Consider the following 18,803-nt stretch of genomic DNA (forward strand, 5'->3'; position numbering starts at 1 on the left):
ACAAGCGACAATTGCTAGCTCTTTACTAATCAAACCGCGACAAAGAAATGAACATCTAAAGGTATAAAACAAAACAAAAATCTCTATAATCAGAGAACCAAGTGCAATCAAGTATGTATTTTTTGACATGGACAGATTTAGACTAAACTCTTAATTATACTCTCGTATAGATATAATAATAATAATAATAATAATAATAATAATAATAATAATTATAATTATTATTATTATTATAATTATAATTATTATTATAGTATGAGGGAAATGCTTATTTGTCCTAAATCATATGAAAACAGCAATACTTCTTTTCATTATTATTATTATTATTATTATTATTATTATTATTATTATTATTATTATTATTATTATTATTGTTGTTGTTGTTATTATTACTAAAATCTAGGCTTTCCAGTGGAAGAAAAAATATAGAGAAATCCAGGGATTTGTTGTAGAACGTTTTACTAATTAAAAATGAATATTTTTCTGCCATGAAAGCAGACTTTGTTATAACAAAGTCAAGACCACTAAAGACCATTTTTTTCTCTCTCGTTTGGTCGCACCTTGGCGTCTCACTGCATCCATTTTCCATGTTCTTATTTAATTGTTAATTCTGGTCATAGCCCTAAGCCCAGTACATCTTAATTTAGTTTAACTTATCAGACTCGGACATGCATGCTGATTTTATAGTCCTTTAGGCACAATTAACAATAGCATCACTTCATTAGGTTTTAGACACCTGCAAACTGGCTTATCGCTAACATCGATCTTTTCCGGCACAAAAACTCTTTCACAGTCAATTTTCAAGGTCATTATTTTTTTTATTAAGAACACAATTACTTTTATAGCATTCAGAAGACACCTTTATCCGGAGGGATATGCATCTAGAATTGCAAAATGTCCTGGTTTTTCCAGGATTCTCATTCTTTATAATAGCCAATGTCCCGGTTCCAATAGGCTAATTTAGAATGCTGACATTTGGTTTGGGTTATTAGCTATGTGACGTAACTCAGGGCTGCCAACTTTTGAGTTCAGCTTAGACTGAGATTTTGTTATGGGGAGGGGCTTGTGGAGGGGCGTGGCTTGGTGTGGAAAAACATTTACAAACACAAAATCCTTGCATTAGCAGGAGTGTATTAAGTATATATTGATTGTCAAAGTATTTGGTATCTGTACAGAATTTCTTGGGAGATTTGCACACATTTAATTTAAACTGAATGCGTGAGAGTTGGCAGCCTTGTTTGTACTGTTTTTTTATGATAAAGTTATGTAAAATAACTGCTCAGTGCTGCAAAACAAACAACTCTGCTAATGCTAACTTAATTCTATATAAACTATATAACAGCATAGGCCTATTAGTTACTAGCCTGGTCGGAGACACAGAGCGCCCTGTAACTCACTGACCTGCCTGCGTTCACAATTCATACGGTGCAGATGGGAGGGAGAACGGCTGACTATACAGTTTATGGGAATAAATTGTGTATTTCCCTCACAATTGTCACAAAAAAACTCACTACACTGTCTGTCTGGTCTCTCTGCGTGTTGCTTTGCCAGATCATGCAGCACGATTTTTTTTCCCTCTCTGCTGCATGAGTCTGTGTGAGAATATGGGGGTGTGGCGTGAGAGAGTGAGATTTGGGTCAATTGCGTGAGTCTCACGTTGAATGCGTGAGAGTTGGCAGCCTTGCGTAACATAACCTGCACCTCAGCCTTGGTGTCAACAAGCAGTCAATAAGAACTGCCTTTGAATGTGTTAAATTGAACATATTCTACTAAAGAGCTTAGCCTAAACACTGAAATGAGTGGCGAAACCGAGGATGATGACATGGTGTTTGCTGTGTTTGATGGGCCACTAAAGAAGAAAATGAAATGTTCAACTTGTTTCAATAACGACTGACTAGTAAATGAAAGTCATGCTGCATAGCTCAAGCCAAGTCCCTGTGATCCACTGTCGGCTAAATGCTCCGTATGTTCAGTTAAGATACTGGTTTTACAAAACTTTGGATGACCATGCTAAAACAGCAACATAAAAAAATTACCCCACCAGAGTCACAATCAAATCAATTGGCAAACTAAAGCAATTTCATCATTCATGACTCAGACAAGGACAATATTGCCATATTGACAATATCACTGCTTATAATGGTGTGTGACATGGCCACTGCTACCTGTCCTCTGAGTGTGGGAACAAGGTCAGTGCAAAAATATTCAGTGACTCTAATATTGCAGCTAAGTTGTACTGTGGCAGAAATAAGAGTAAGGCTTTAGTTGAGAATGTGGTGGCACATTTTAGTCAAAAGAGATTAGCAGCAGAGATACATAAAACATATTTATTTGCAGTATTGCTACTGTGGGTTACAATGGTAAAGTCAGATTGAATTTCATGCACAGAGTTTAAGTCATTCATAGAAAAACAGAGGTCTCTGATGGTTGCAGCAAAGGGAAGTGCCAAGTACAAACACATAATTAGGTAATATAAGGCTTATGATTTATGTTTCTTTTCTTAAATCAAGAAGGCAGATGTTTCTGCTCATAATGTTTGGGACTTCACAAAGTAAGTTTTCTCTAATTTTCTTTAATTTATAATGTCTCATTGCTTGTTGGCAAGTGGTTGTCGGGAAGTCCAGGTTTTGTCCAGGTTCTCTGTAAGACACAGTTGGCAAACCAATTATTCAACTGAGCAATTAAGTGTTAAGGGGCCCAGCATTCCATTTTATATCTGTAGTCCAATGGTTCAACCACTGGGTAAGGCACTTGTTATAGAACACACTGGATACAGATAACACACCGGTTACATTTATTCTTATACATACATTTCCTTATTCAAGTTCTATAATATGTGTCACATCACTTCCCAACATCTTTGACAATTATTTCTGTCATGTACTCATCATTTCAAAGACTATTGAATGCAATGTGAAGTATACATAGCATTTCTTGGAATTGTACTAAAAGCCAGTTTAATTCTGGTTTTGTCTCCAATTGTATTCAAATACAGACAGAAACACTCTATTTCATATTTCATCTCTCCTATCAAAAGTGTCACTGGTGCACTTTATTAGTAGTTAGTCTGAGATGAGAAAAACAATTATTTATATAATCAAAGACATGCACAGGTGGCTTTGAGAAAGCTGGTCTGAAATAACTAGGATTGAAATTTCCTTGCTGGTGGAACTTTTCAATAGTTGCTCTTTCCTAATATCCATACTTTTGTGGTGCTCTTTACTTATCCTTTACGACTATTTACTAATTTGTTAAATCCTTTGTTCTTATCAGTACCAAATGTCCAATTACTTGTAAAAATGAATAATTCCCTTCACATTTCTTACAATGAGTATATAAACCGATCTCTCTTTGTTCCAACTGAATAAACATGATTGGTTACAGTCATCAATGTACTGCTGTTTCTTGTCTAGATACTTACCGTCTTTGTTGAGTTGGATGCCTTGAAAATAGGAGAGAGGATTCCCCCATTTTTGTTGCTTTACACATGGATCTTGTTTGCACAATGGTCAACACAGACTGTATAGTCAGTACTGTTTTATGTATCTGTCCTGTAGTGTACTGTGTTGTCTGTCTGCAGTGTCTTTTGTCTTGCAGTGTTTGCAATAGGTTACAAACTATGCACTTTATGTGGCTAGGACAACTACTTTTTTGGCCTTAGCTTTGTGTATTTTTATGTCGCACCATGGTCCTGGAGAAACTTTGTTTCATTTCTCTATGTACTGCATCAGCTACGGTTGAAATCACAATAAAAACATCATGACTTGACTTGGATAGTGTAGTGGAAATTTTAAATATCATGAGTGCTTATATGTGCTTTCATGGTAAATTCTGTGTGTCAGACTAGGGAGAGAGAGAGAACAGGAAACCCATGTCCCTGCCATAAATGTCCCTGCCATAAACATTCCTACCACAAAGGTTCCTGAAATAAACATCCCTGCATTAAACATTCTATGTGTTAAAATGATGGGAACTAAGGGGAGTGTGGGTACATGTGCTTGATAAGATTTGGCCTTACTGAGGTCACAGAGACACAAGCACACATCTTGGGTATAAAAGGGAGAGCTGAATCACTAATCTTTGCCTCTACACTGTGTAGACTTGGCACTCTACGCTGTATGGAAGACACCTTTTGCTGCAGTAAAATAAATACCTTTGTTTTTACCACCAACTCTGAGTCTGACTGTGTTTTTTTATATGTAGATCAAAAATGCCACCACAATCTGATGAGAGCGGTAGCAATATTAATATGAGGAAAGTAACAATATTAAAATTAAAGAACTGATGGACTGGTAGAGTCTAGAGACTGGCAGGAGTTTGAAATATGGCTGGAGACTTACTAACATCACAGACATTGACATCACAGCACTATGACTGACAATAGACACAAAAAGTCAGTGAAAACAAAAATAAACAAGCAAGAGATAATTACACCTAGGTAAAAGACAAAACAACACTACAATAACCCATAATTTAAGTGTTTTCTGCGTGGGAGGGATGACGCAGTCTCTCTCCCCTAGCAATTACAGAGACACCAGCTGATCATGAACATCTGTGAGGTCATGCATGAGGAAGGGAGTGGATAGTTATGCTGTTCTGTGAGGCATAGGAAGGAAGCATGTGATAACCCTAACCTTCTGGGTTAGTATAAAAGAGAGAACTGGTTGGTGGGTGGGAATTGGCCAACACTATATTAGGAAGAAAATCAATGGAATAAAATGTTTGTAGGCTTGTACATAGTGAGAACTGGAATTGAAACTCCTATTATTTGATGACTACCCCATGCCTTCATAGGGATTTCCCATTTAGAGTCATTACATGATGTGTTTAACATAATTTAAAAAAAAAAACTGGGAGGAACCAACAATAGTCAAGCGCACAATAAATTTTCAGAAACATCCTGGATCTATAAGTAAAACTCCAGGTGGAAGTCACCTTTCATGGCCACATGCTAGGTCATAATGTTTTAACAAATACGCAGGGGGAAAACACACAGCATATTTCCTCAATCTATTTAAATAGCAGAGAGAGGCAGTCACTATTGTTCTCTGTCAGTGGTAGTGAGAATTGAGTTGAATCTGAAGTGTTCAATCAAATCAGACTCTGATCCCACTTGAAGACCAACACTTTTTCTCAGAGAGCAGAGGTTGCCAGATTGCCAATCTAATATCTATTGACCTGTTTTATGCCGTGCCTGCATGCACTGAACTCACAGTGGAACACATTGAGGCACTCTAACTGGTGAGAACAGACCCATTATGCTTATGGCTAAGGTAAAAGGGGAAGTCCATGTCTGTGTGGACTTCTACAAGGTCAGTTATTTTTTTAAAATTTGATGCCTGTCCAATGTTCAATATTAACAAGCTCCAAAATTAACTTGGATTTGAGCATTGACTATTAGCAGATTCCTTTATTGACAAAGTCCATGGTGAAGTGGCTTTCCCTACACCCTGTTTGCTTTACACTATTTTATCAATCTTCCATTTGTTTTTTTTCTTAGAACTCCAGATACATCTCAAAGTCCAAGTGACTATGTTCTTTGGCTCCTCTGTGCATGTGCCAGTAAGATTGAAATGATCTAGAAAATGATTGGCAGTGGCATATTCAGCATCTTAGGGCAGTTCTATAATTCTTTGCCATGAGCTGGCCTCATAACAAACCAGAATGCGGGTCAGCTTATGGTATTTGGAATTTCACTTGTTATAGACAGATGGGTCCCCAAATTAATAAGACTGCTGTGATTACAGTCTGTGATTTTGGTGAACCAATATCAAAAATGCAGTGAGAAAGTTCCTGGGGCTGGTGGCATATTATCATAAGCTTGTACCTAATTATTTGGACCTGTGTGTGGCATGTGGGGGGTGTGATTTAGCATGGCTCTGGATCGGGAGGGAGGTGTTTAGGGGCAAGCTAGAGGTGTTATGATTATCGTGTCACACCTGAGCCCTTGAGCAGTGAGCTGATCTGCGTTGCCAGCTGTATTGCATGGAGCAAAGCCAAGTAGAAAGTTGCAATCAAACTGGAAAACTTATTTGTTTTGGAAATGTCTTAGATTTACTCTCTGACAAAAAATATAAAAAAGTTCACCTGCCCTCACTCACATTACCCCGGGTCTGATGTGTTTTCTGGTTGACTTACTACAGAGAATGTTATACCCTTGTACACCTTATTGAATAAATATGAGTCCATATCGATGATCAAAATGATTTACTTCTGCACATAACAAATACTTTATGCATAGTTGAAGCGATATTTTTCTGTATTCAGTGGAGTAAAAGATTAAACTAATTTCCCATTAAATATGTGCCAGTGCATACAAAATCTTAGTGCTAGATTAGGTGGTATTTGATGTAATAGTCTGAATGTTTTTTTATATATTGAAAACTGTCTGTGGGTAAGGTGGGGGTCATTGGGGCTATAAACTATAGAAGACACAATGACAGTAACTCTGATATGACACTGAATTACATTTAATATCAAATCCTTCACGGTCAAGGATCATCACTTGCCTCCTGTGTAACAGCAAAATCCTTTTTAAAATGACCTATATAATCAGTGCAAACATAATAAATAGTTGCTTCCTTTTTTAATTGATCAAAATTAACTTAAAAAATACTGCACAACTCAATAAATCTAAATATGAACAAATAAACAACACAAAAAGCAGTACATACAAAAACTTAACTCTGAGTCTAAGAATATGGTGACAAACCTGTTTTTAACCTATTAGTCTTGACACATTTAAAAAAAAAACTTTCAAATAGCCCCTATGGTCATATTTTGAAATCACTAAAAGTTATAGATAAAGTAACAGAATTCCTTTCCACACTGTGTAAGCTATTAATCAAATTTTTTATAGCAGTTGATTCTGGTCCACTGAAGCTAGCCAATGTGCTCTGCGTTAGTATAGTTTATTCTGGATCTGTTTATGCTAAAGGATCAAAAGTTACCCGAACATTTAGCCATACTGTATATGAAATATATCCTACTCTGTATTAATTACTTGTTGTAACACAGCAAACACAATACAACAATATCACAGTCCTGTGATATACTCAATTTTAGCACAACTGAAAGTATAGCTTGCTTTTGTTTATGGATATTGTCTGCCAATTGTGGTATAGAGGCTTATTTCCAATCTTCATTTAAAATAATATTTGCAAAAATAATTGATTTAATAGTATTATTTATTGATGGTGCTGTGAATAATGATGTGTGGTTTCAGGTGCTATTGACTCAATTTTAGAAACTACATCTTTATTAAATATTTGCTACTAGTGTAAAAGTTACAGCTGTAACAGCCTGTGCTTCTGGCATCATGGACATAAACTCCAATGATGTAAACAAGTATATTGATAATTTATTCAAAAAATAATTCTATTATGGTAACAATTTCTTAATAGAATACGAAAACAAAATTAAAAATCAGAACATTTTGAAGTCAGAAAATGTCTTTGAAAGTGTTTTAAGAATGATGCTCAATATGACTACACTACACTGTATGTGTAATGAGTCTGTCTGTGTTTTGCTTTGTTTCTGTCTGTTGTCATTCCTTGCTGTTAATTGTTGGCCCCGCCCACTCATTTGTTACCATGGACCTTAATTGCACTCAATCTCTTCCCCAGGTGTTTTGTCTTAGTCTTTGCTTGTCTCCACCTTGTGATTGGTTCTTGTTCACTATATCTACTCTGTTTGTTCACTTCCCTGGTGTTAGTCGTTGTTGGTGTAGTATGTTGTCTGTTCATGTCTCTGTCTCTGTTCCTGTTCCCTGTTCCGCTCAGTGTTCTGCCCTGCCTGCTTATCTGTTGCTTGTTTCTTGTTTTGATTTATTAAAAGTTCAAACTGCATTTGGATCCTCACTCGCCTTTGTCTCATCATGACAGTATGTGTCAGCTTGACTTATAGTCACAATTTGCACTACATGCACATTGTTTGCACTTTACCAATATGTATAACATTATATATTCATACCACATCATTGTATCATATTCAGATCCTTTCAATGTAATCACTGTATTCAGATACGACCTTTTCTATTTTTTCTATATTTATTTTTTTGATTGCAATTTTCCATCATATTTTTTACAATTTGATTTTGAAAATACAATTTTATTTGCATCATATTGTTATTCTTTTATTTTAGTGTTAATTGGCTCTATTTTAATATCAGGGAGAGTCATAAAAAGCATTTCACTACATGTCATACTGTGTATGATTGTGTTCACTATGTGAAAAATATCATTTAAATTTGAGCATTGAAAGCAACATTCTTCACAAAGCAAACATTTTCTGGCTATTATTCATTAGTGTCATCAATTTGTGATGAAATGGAGCAAGCTAGTTAGCTAGATTTAGCAAAAGTGAATGACTAATTATTTACAGGGAATGAATGACTGAATGCTTTTTTTCCCTCATGTTTTATTTTTTTTTCTTTTTGTTTGCTTGGAAACCAGGAGTGTGTGTGTGTGTGTGCCCGTGTGTGTGCCCGTGTGTGTGTGTATGTGAGTGTGGACTGGGAATAAAGGACTTGACATTTTTAAGCTGTGAGGCCTTGGCATAGTTCCACGCACAAAACAAAACAGCAGCCAATTTATCCTCTTATTTATCCTCTTATCTACTGAAGATTATATCAGAGCACACACAGTGTCTATAAGTGGAGGAATTGTTATATTAATAACACCTAAGTCATATTTCATTCACACACTTTGGTAGAAACCCATACATACCCATACTACAATATGCTACAGTAGTATATAAAATGCATGACTAGCCTATATGGAGGCACAGTGTTTCTCATCTCTTTATCCCTGCTGTGTTCTTGTATACTAGCCATTTTTCTATCAGCCTCGCTTAAGAGTGACATTAATATAACAATTCCTCTACTCATAGACACTATAATAACTTCAAACGTCATGGGTTTTAAGTCTCCAAATGAGACTTTTTTGTGTTCTTCTTTACTAGGTTCTTTTCTGAGATCACTAGATGGTGCTCTCGTTGTGTCTGAAATCCCTGTTTCACTTATTCATTATTTACTGTATACACGGTTAAATTTAGCGCAGTAAACGTGATAGCAGAAATTGAGACAGGAGCCTGAATTCAAACACTGTCTAGTGAGAAATATGATGTTGACCCAGCATTAGATTTGAATTTTAATGTTCAAAATTACATAATAGCCTTTAACCACAAATAAAATGCAGAAGTATTGCAAAATATTTGATGTATTAAGTCCACCATTGACCAATACCTTCTAGCTTTTTCAGTCATTAAACATTCCTTTATTTATATGACGTTGTATACTTTGCGATGGATCTCACTACACTAAGCACTAAAATAACGTGTATGGGATTTACACAGCACTATGGATTACAATATAGTGCACTCAGGAGGAAATAGTTGTCCACTGAGAATTCAGACAACACTACAAAATGGCTGCACCCCAAATAGTGTGTTACATGGTGAATGGGGAATGAATTCACACACAGCATCACTCTTTCTTCTTTGCCTTCACTCGCTCCCAGTCGCACTGGGTATTGAGCAAAATGTAATTCTCAGATCAATATGTTTCATTATTAGAAGTCCAGACGTACAGAACAGGGGAATACAGTCTTTATTAAAGTTTACTGAGAGGAGCTGTTGTGATGAACAGCACAAGAAAGAAGACCAAGAGGTTATATAATGATCATATACAGTAAAAGACACAGAGACTAAGATTTTACATGTTTGTTTGTTTAACTTATTACACTAGTTATAGGTTATGGAAGATTTTTATGTGGTTTTGGCAGGTTTTATGGGTTATTACTACTGTTAGATATAACAACAACGACTAACAACAGCAATAATAATGGCACAAATTAAATGACGCTACATGGATGGAAATGAAGTATAGTAAAAACGAGGGAAATAAAAACATAAATAATAAAAGGCTGAAGAAGTACAATTTGTAAAACTTCAACTAACGGCTGAGAAGAGAATGAATTACAGGATTTACAGTAGGCGGTACCTCGGGAAGAGACCACACACTTACAGCCAAACACACATCCCTTTAATGGGAGACAGATCTCTTCTGCACAGATGGAGCATGCACTGCACAGATGAGTAGACAAAGAATTGTTGCAGGACATGTGTGTGTAATGTCCCTCGTGTGCCTCCGATGTGTTTTCACCCATGTGTGAGTGTGTGTGTGTGCATGCATGTGTGTATGTGTGAGACTCAAGTGATGGACAGCACACCAAGTCCCAACTTGGCGCAACATCCCATGGAGAGAGGAATAAATATAACACCACATAAAAGGCAGATCATGAATAATAAAACAGCCATAAATTCTATAATCTGGCTGGATGATTTATGAATTTATAGTGTGATATGGCCCTGGCCACACTGTAAATATTCATGTGACAAGTACTAAGCTCTATTTAATTGTGATTAATGGTAATGCATCGGAGCAGGCCTCATAACTGCCAGCTTTTATTACAGGCAGCTGGCTGAATGCAAATGTTATTCCATGTAAGATTAGGGAGACAAATTGGGCCTTTCCGCTGGCTTCTGGCTTGTAGGACAGACACAAGATCTCAGCATGTATCCCAGCCAGAATGTACCAGCTTGGAAGGTCCGTCAGAGCGTCGCCCCCACAACCTGAGAATGCAGATGAAGAATCACAATGAGGTCATTCATAAATGCTGAACACTGGACAGGGGATGAGTGTCCCTGTCACACCTGGTGAAGTGAAATATTTTACCTGGTTTCATACTGTGAACAATCGTATTGCCCCTGAAAACTTTCGACAAACAAAGCCCAGAACTTTTCTCTCTAATCTAAGAGCTAATATAGCTATTATCCTTATTCCTAACACTGGGAAAATGTGTGTCTGGGAAGACGAATCCTATTTAAAGCAACCTTTTAGGTGATGCTTATGTAAGTACTCAGAATAAATGCTTGAAATATATGACATACTTCCTCAAGACTTTCCATTAACATCTAACTTATGTCAATGTCAATTGTGCACATTGTCCATATTTCCTAAGACCTCTCTGTAGTTGCCAGCTTATTAGCTATGGTCAATTTGCAATTTTTGTCTTACTCTATGTCTATTGTGTGCCTGACATGTTCAGTTTTCTCAGGATGACAAGATTCAGTAGGAAAGAACTAATCGTTTCTTTTTAGTGATCTGCCTTATTAGCTGTGAGATAAGTGGTGGGTTAGGCAAGAACAACATTTCTAATGCATATGAGTTATACATATATACAGAAAATAAAGGTAAAAGTATTGTTCCATTCCAAAGAGACATTTGTATACAAAAGGGATGTTTGAATTAGTGAAGGAGGAAGTGAATGTGCAAGACTTTCATAATTACATCCATTCAAAGGCACACAGACTGTGTTGAAACGAAATGTGATGAAAAAAATTCTTAGCAAGGAATTAACCAAGGTCAACAGAGTGTGAATCATACTTCATACATTACATCTGTAATATGTGTACAATTTAGGAATCTTGACACAGAGACCACAGTGACGGCAGCATGTTTGTCATTTCTCTCTCTTCTTACTTCCTCTCACAACCTAAAACCCAGCATTATTTTCAAAACCTATTTTGAAACTGACATATTTAAAAAAAATCTTTCTAACAGATTTGTTCTGTTGTACTCCACCTCCACCCTCCTTCTTTCCTGTTTGCCTGTACTTTTCTGTTATAATACACACAGTCCTATACTCCAGTATGAGAAACGGTGGGAGAAGAGAAATCAATATAGCCTGATGAGCTTTTGCTGTGACATTTAGGCAAAGAGCTCAGTAATGAGCCACCGCTCGGGTTCCATAAACACACATTATATACATGTGTTGAATCCTCTATCCTTTAGTTTGCTGCTAAAACCAGCCTTGTGCTTGAGGCCAAATAATATCACAAAACATAATTTAGCGGTGATGCCACTCGTTAGACAAAAAATGAAGAAGCACCACATTACAAGACAAGAACAGGAACAAACACTTAGTCACAGCTAGACTCCACTTCACAATCGTTTTCTATCTTTTTAGGTTTTTTCCAAAAAATTATACCCCTACAATCTCTGAATGAATCAGCACTGCACATTAAGATCAAGACAACAGAGAGATGACGACTTTTTATACAGCATACTGATATTCTCTGATTTGATTTTGAGATGTCTTGATTTTAAAACACACTGCAATTATGACATGGACATCAGGTTAGACAGTAGGGAAAGCAGCAGTAGTTTCTATCTTAGAGGAACTAGGCATCCACCCATTTCCCTAGAATGGCACTGCTCTGCAGGGGCTGAATCAGCAGACATGCTTCTCGGGCTCAGGAGCAGATTTAGGCCTGACTGCAGCACCGCTCCCTAATTGGTGGCAGTGTGGGGACTGGCACACAGCCTCAGGAGGTGGAGGGATAGAGGAGGAGGAGGAAGGTGGATTGTGCCTGTGTGCCTTCTCTGCCAATTGCAGTGGTTAGAAAGAAACAGACGACAAAGGGAGGGAAGAGGCAGTAGTGGTCCTCACGTCGGTGACCATTTCTGGGAGGCAGCCAATCAAGCAGGGAAAGTGAAGATAATGTACCAATATGGTCCACCTTCAACACGTCTGATATATTACGCTTCTTCTCAGTTCACCTCTGTTTCTCTCTATTGTTCTGTCTTGCCACCTCAATGATTTAACTTCTTGTGTGAGGCAGCGTATCCTGTTGTAAACACCAGAGAAAGCTTGTTCTGGTGTGAGACATCTTGAAGAGCTACAGGTGACAGAGAAACAGACAATGGTGCAAATTAATGTCAAAAGTGACTATAGCTCAGTATGAGTCTTGTCTAATGTCACACCGTTAAAACTCATGCAGCGGGATATTTTAGGGAAAAACTGTGACACTTTTTAAAGTTAATCATTCTGTATGAGGTGAGAAAGATGCTGTCATTGAAATACTACATAAAAAAACAATACTAAAAGAAGGCAAGACAGAATGTCAGCAGCAATGTCTGCATGCTCTGCTGGAGTGAGCATTTTAAAATAAAATAAAAAAATGCGTGGACGGAAAAGCACTGTGCCTTGCTGGACTTAGCCACTGCAGATCATTCCAATCGTCTGTCAGTGACCCTCTTGCCTTCACCCCTAAAATAAATGCACCTACTTCCCCTCTGGCCAAATCCTTACAGATCCCTCTTGCCACCATTTCTTACTAGTCTAGCTTGCAGGGAAGAACAGCCACTGAAGCCAATTAGCAGCAGCATTACAGAGCACTTTTACTCAGGGGCTGATGGGCTCATTAAGCATTAAGAATTCATGACATTTAACTCCTCAACATGGTGGCCAAGAAGCACTGAATGTGGAAACTGGCAATTGGGAACGAGGAATGAGGAGGAGGCAGTTCCCCCTAGTAATGAGCAAACAGGCTACACTGTCTGCACTAGAAGAACACAGATGTGAACAGGAAAAGATACGGATCTCCACTGTAAACAGGTGTGCACCTTCTCACACGTTCTCACATGGCATCAACTGTGACAAAACATGTGCACATTTATGCACAAAGATGTGCACAATTAACTCAGTTGACTGTTTATCGATTAGTCGTTAACTATTAGCAGACACGTTTGAAAATGCAGCTAATAAATATTTATTGACTTCAGGGAAAACGAAAAACAAAAACTCATGGGTAGTAGATTAGAAAAATGATCCTCATAGCATTCACTGTAGGCTTATAACACTTTTGCATCTATTCTCTTAAAGAAAGGTGTATTTGTAATAGATGTGTGTTGCATACATGTGTAGGCATGATTTTATATCTTGATATATTTATACATATATTCTAGAATCAGTAAAAAAAAAATGAAAACAGCATGAATGTTTTCATTTAAGAATTACTAGGGGAAACTATATATATATATATATATATATATATATATATATATATATATATATATATATATATATATATACACTCTTCTTGTGCTTCCTTTACTAATGGACTGCTATTGCTATTGCTATTACAAAAACCCTTCTATTAATCTGCACCTCTGATAGATTAGTAATCTGCATTAATAAGTAGCTATAATGGATTGTTTCTTATTGTAATACAGAAGCATGTGTAAGACAACTGGTATTAGCCTAACAGGCAGCAATAGTTCAGAATACAGTGCATATTTATTTAACACATACTTCCAGAAAAGAAAAAACAAACAGAATCAGAGTCGCTGCATAGACTGTATGGTGTATACGATATACCAAAACCACAAGAAGTGACCTGTGACTTTCTAATGAACATCACTGCCCTTTCAGTTTTGCCCTACTCCTCCCTTCTACTGTATCTACCGTTTGCTTTGTTACCTATCAGAGCACTTCTTTTCATCTAATCTTTCCATTCCTTTGCCATCCCTCTCTTTGATCTGTTCCCACTCTCCTGTTCTTTTCATATTTTTTTCTCTTTCTCCTTCCTCCCCTGCCTTCCTTGTTCCTTCACTTTGGTATCTGTCTCCTTGTTTGTTAAAGATTTTCTCATTTTTCTCTGGCTCCACAGCGTCAAATTTCACTCCCACTGGCTTTCGTTCCATCACATTCATTACCTCCAAAATTCACACAGATAACGTCGAGAAGCTGCAAGGACGTTTGCTGATACATCCACGTTGCCAAATCTCCCCTCATGCATTTGGCATGAAAGAGGGAAGGCTGAATAGCATTCATTACATATTTGATCAATCATTCCCATGATTTGTCCACAGTTACATCCCTGTTCACCGTCCTTTTTTTCCATGCTGTAATGCTAAAGGGCAAGAGCAGCAACTGTGTAGCTGCATGAATGAGACTGAATCTGCAATATTAATTTATTTGGCTGATCTTTTTTAAAAGAGGCTCAGCTGCACATGAACTATATCATTCTATGCAATCTGACCTGCTGTGCACATCTTTTCCGACTGCTGTTTTTACCCTGTCACTGTCATAATTATACCCTTATTACTCATTTATTAACCAATTATTATTTTTTTGCTCTGGTAGCATGATTCTTCATTGCACAAATTCATCAATTTCCTTTTCTTGCTTCATTCTTTCGTCATGTATTTATTGTACTAGAGAAAAAGTTAGCAAAAGAACCAATGTTTCTCTTATCTCCTGGATATCAAAATGTTCCTTTTTGCTGCACTTGATGAATGAGAGTGAGAGATTGGAGCTCGGTGCAGGCTTTACAAAATGAATGGCAAGTAATTAAAGGATGTTCACTACGTGTCCCTTGACAAGAATAGGTGCTTGGAACAGATGCGGTTAGGACAAATCGATTCTGCAGGGTAGAGAAAAACAGCATGAGGTAGCACAGGAGAAAAACAACAACCTGAGACTGCGCTGTGTGTGTGTGTGTGTGTGTGTGCGTGAATGTGTGTGTGGGTGTGTGGGGTGTGTGTGTCTGTATTTGTGTTCAGTCAGCTGAAGTGTAGCAAAGCAGTATCTCAGTCACTCTGGACTGTTATTGAGCTGTCAGTGGTGGGTAGAGAGTCAGTAAGGGCCTGTAACCTCCTGACACTGAACACACCTGTCACAGTAACAGGCACTACCATGGGTTATACTATAATGTTTGTAAAAGATGTAAAGAAATTAGAAAGCGTAAAAGTCACCTTTCTTGTTATTTCTGCTGCTCTCCCAATATCTTCATATTTCCTTTAATTTCCTTGATTCAGTGATCCATAAAATAATTAATTCCTCACAAAACTCTGCATCTTTGATACCTTAGTCATGAGAAAGGATTACATAAACAACATTTCCGCATACTGAAACAGTCAAAAGAGCTGAAAGCTGTGAATTGAATAAGTAACTAAGGTATGAGACCTGGAAGCTTTGCTAATGCAAGAGGTTCTAACCTGAACAGCTGACCTGAGTGTGCTATTACTGGGCTTGTTAATGGCCAAGTGCGATGGAAGAAGATGACCTTTCTTCAAAGGTACCGAAAATACTCTAATTAGTTGCATGTTTACAGCAGAAAAAAGATGACCATAATAACTGATATGCACACATCTCACGGTGGAAGTCAAAGGTGAAACACAGATTTTTTTATTTTATTTTTTTTTTTTAGAACAAATGACCTAATTATTATTTTTACTCATATAAATGGTATATTATATTTATATTTTATATAAATGTTCGAAACGAATAAGCAAAGTTCTCAAACACGAATTGTGTTGCAGGGTTTCAAACTTTCTCCACACCTAAATCCACATCTTAACACCTTATTCTTAATGCTCAGCTGATTACTATCACTAAATTAGCAGTATTTAGGTAATTAGATTTTCTACATGTTAAATTATTCAGTTGTTTTTATTCATAATGTATTAAACCGTAATGAAAGTATGTATTTAGATATATTAGTTAAAATAAAATCATTTCCACCTCGTTCTCGGATCAAGTGTATTTTCTCCACTCAAGTGTTTGAAAGAAGCCAAACAGAAATAGTAACTGGTTTGAAGAAGCTGTGGGGGTCAAGCTATTATTGGGTGTGATTTTCCATCAGGGGTGTCAAAAGTCTGATGCTGACCAATTTAGCAGCTTTTTGTCAGAGATGAAGAAAAAGAAGGGAGGACAAGGAGAGGTAGACAATATAAAGAGGAGGGTTCACCTCCCATCCCCATCCCCTTGGGACAAATATGTGAGAAATACAGTGACATCAAACCTTCATGTAAACGCTGCTGTTTGGCTTGGCTTAGTGAGGTAACAAAAAGACTAAGATACAAAGATGCCTCCAACTGTGCTTTGAGAGCTGTCTGATAGAAATGGTGTGATACAGAAAATACTGGCTGTTTATGTTTAGGAACGATCACATTACCGTTTAAGGTGGAAGTGGAGTTGATGGTGGAAGGAAATGTGAAACACCCAGCTGTTTTCTGATCTAAAAATGTGAGTAGCTTTACATGTGCCACATCCGTGTTAAAAGAGACTGCGAGTGTGAAACAAGCTAATAAGACTTCTTTTATCATCTGGTCTATTAACATATTCTATAACATTGTAAGTGACTTTGTCTCAAAGAATCACAGTGAGAAATGAGTGTCAAAAACTGGTAGACAAACAGAGGCAAGAGGAGCAGCGAGGAGCCTGAGAGAGACATGCACTGCCATAAATTAGCCTGTGCTGTTGAAGGGGTCCCCAGCTGGCTCCCATCCACATGGAGAGTAATTGCACTGTTTCCCTTTCTTTCTGCTGCCAGCCACCAAGTCATCCAGCTCAAAACAACACCCAGTCATCCTCCTCTACCTCTGCCTCCTCCTATTTCTACCATACACCTTTACCTGTTAATGCATAAACACACACACACACACACACACACACACACACACACACACACACACACACACACACACACACACACACACACACACACACACACACACACACACACACACACACACACACACACAGTTTTATCCTGCCTTTTTCTGTCATTTTTTGTCATTCTTGCATGTAACCTGGTTAAATGAAGTTAAATCAGATGAAGAATAATTATGTAAAGATGAGAGTAAAGATGTTTAATGTGAGTTCTGAATGCCCAGAAATGAGGAAAGGTTTTGACATTTTCAGAGCCTGAGATCACACAGTTCCCACCTGCACAAACATGTTCATTATCAGCTTCATCACTTTGCAATGTGTGAACAAATGACACAGTAGAAGATAATAATAATATTTTGGTGTTTTTATAGTCTAGAATAATGATTGGTTCTTATGTATTTCTGTGGACAATTCAATAATTTTCTGCTACTCTAAACATATAATCATCCATCAAAATCTCCTTGTTATCTCATCGTTATCTAACTTGGGTATTAAGATGTTTCAGATTCCAACGTGCATCATTTCCTATTGTGAGCGTTATCGTTGTGTGAGCATCATGATTTGGATAAAAGGATAGACTAAAAAAAAGGAAGATGTGGCACACTCCACTGTCCCTTTTTTAAACTCTCCATCCATCCTTATTGTTATTTAATGTTACTTCTCACTATTTTAGGCCCATTATGCTGCCACTGCCTCATTATCTGCCTGAAGCTCAGAATGGATCGTGGGGAAGGATCCCCTTAAAAACACAAGGTGGGATGACCCTGGCCTCCCTCACATTCCCTCGTCCTCTTTGCACATCGCTAAATTGCCTGTTATTTCTCTATTTCTGGGCAGTACATCCCCAGTCTGTGTGTACTTTAATGACAGGTGTGGAGAAGGTTGGAATGCACACGCTCATTAAGCACTGAGACCGCATATATCCAAACAGCCATGCCTGTGAAGTCGCTCATCATACGATCACGTGACATGCCTCTCAAAGTAAATTTTCTCTTACCTGCTACTGTATGTCCACTCGTTTTTAAAGGACAAAATCTTACAGTGCTTACTATAAATTGGGTCATATGTGTCTATATAAAATTGTTTTGATGAACAATGAACTTGTTTTAGCAGTGGTCACTTTAAATTCATCCCATTGACTCAAAACGCTTTGTTTAAATGAATCTTTCTGTAAATTATTATGTAATTACACCGTGCATGTGCATGCCTTTTTAGATATTATGAGTAATTCACTGTTTCATTCATTCACTACGATCAATCATAGAAACAAGTTTTAGTATCATAATCTATTACTATTTCTTAATAGTATGCTTTGAAAAGCACAACAGCACATCAGAATCAGAATCAGAATCAGAATCAGCTTATTGCCAGGCATGTTTTCACATGTGAGGAATTTATTTTAGTGACAGAAGCTCCACAGTGTAACAGAACGACATATACAGTATAGATGAAATTGTATGTACACATTTACAGTTGTGAAAATTTAAATATACATATACAAAT

The sequence above is a fragment of the Tachysurus fulvidraco genome, chromosome 13 (assembly GCF_022655615.1).
Source record: "Tachysurus fulvidraco isolate hzauxx_2018 chromosome 13, HZAU_PFXX_2.0, whole genome shotgun sequence".
Classification (NCBI taxonomy): Eukaryota; Metazoa; Chordata; class Actinopteri; order Siluriformes; family Bagridae; genus Tachysurus; species Tachysurus fulvidraco.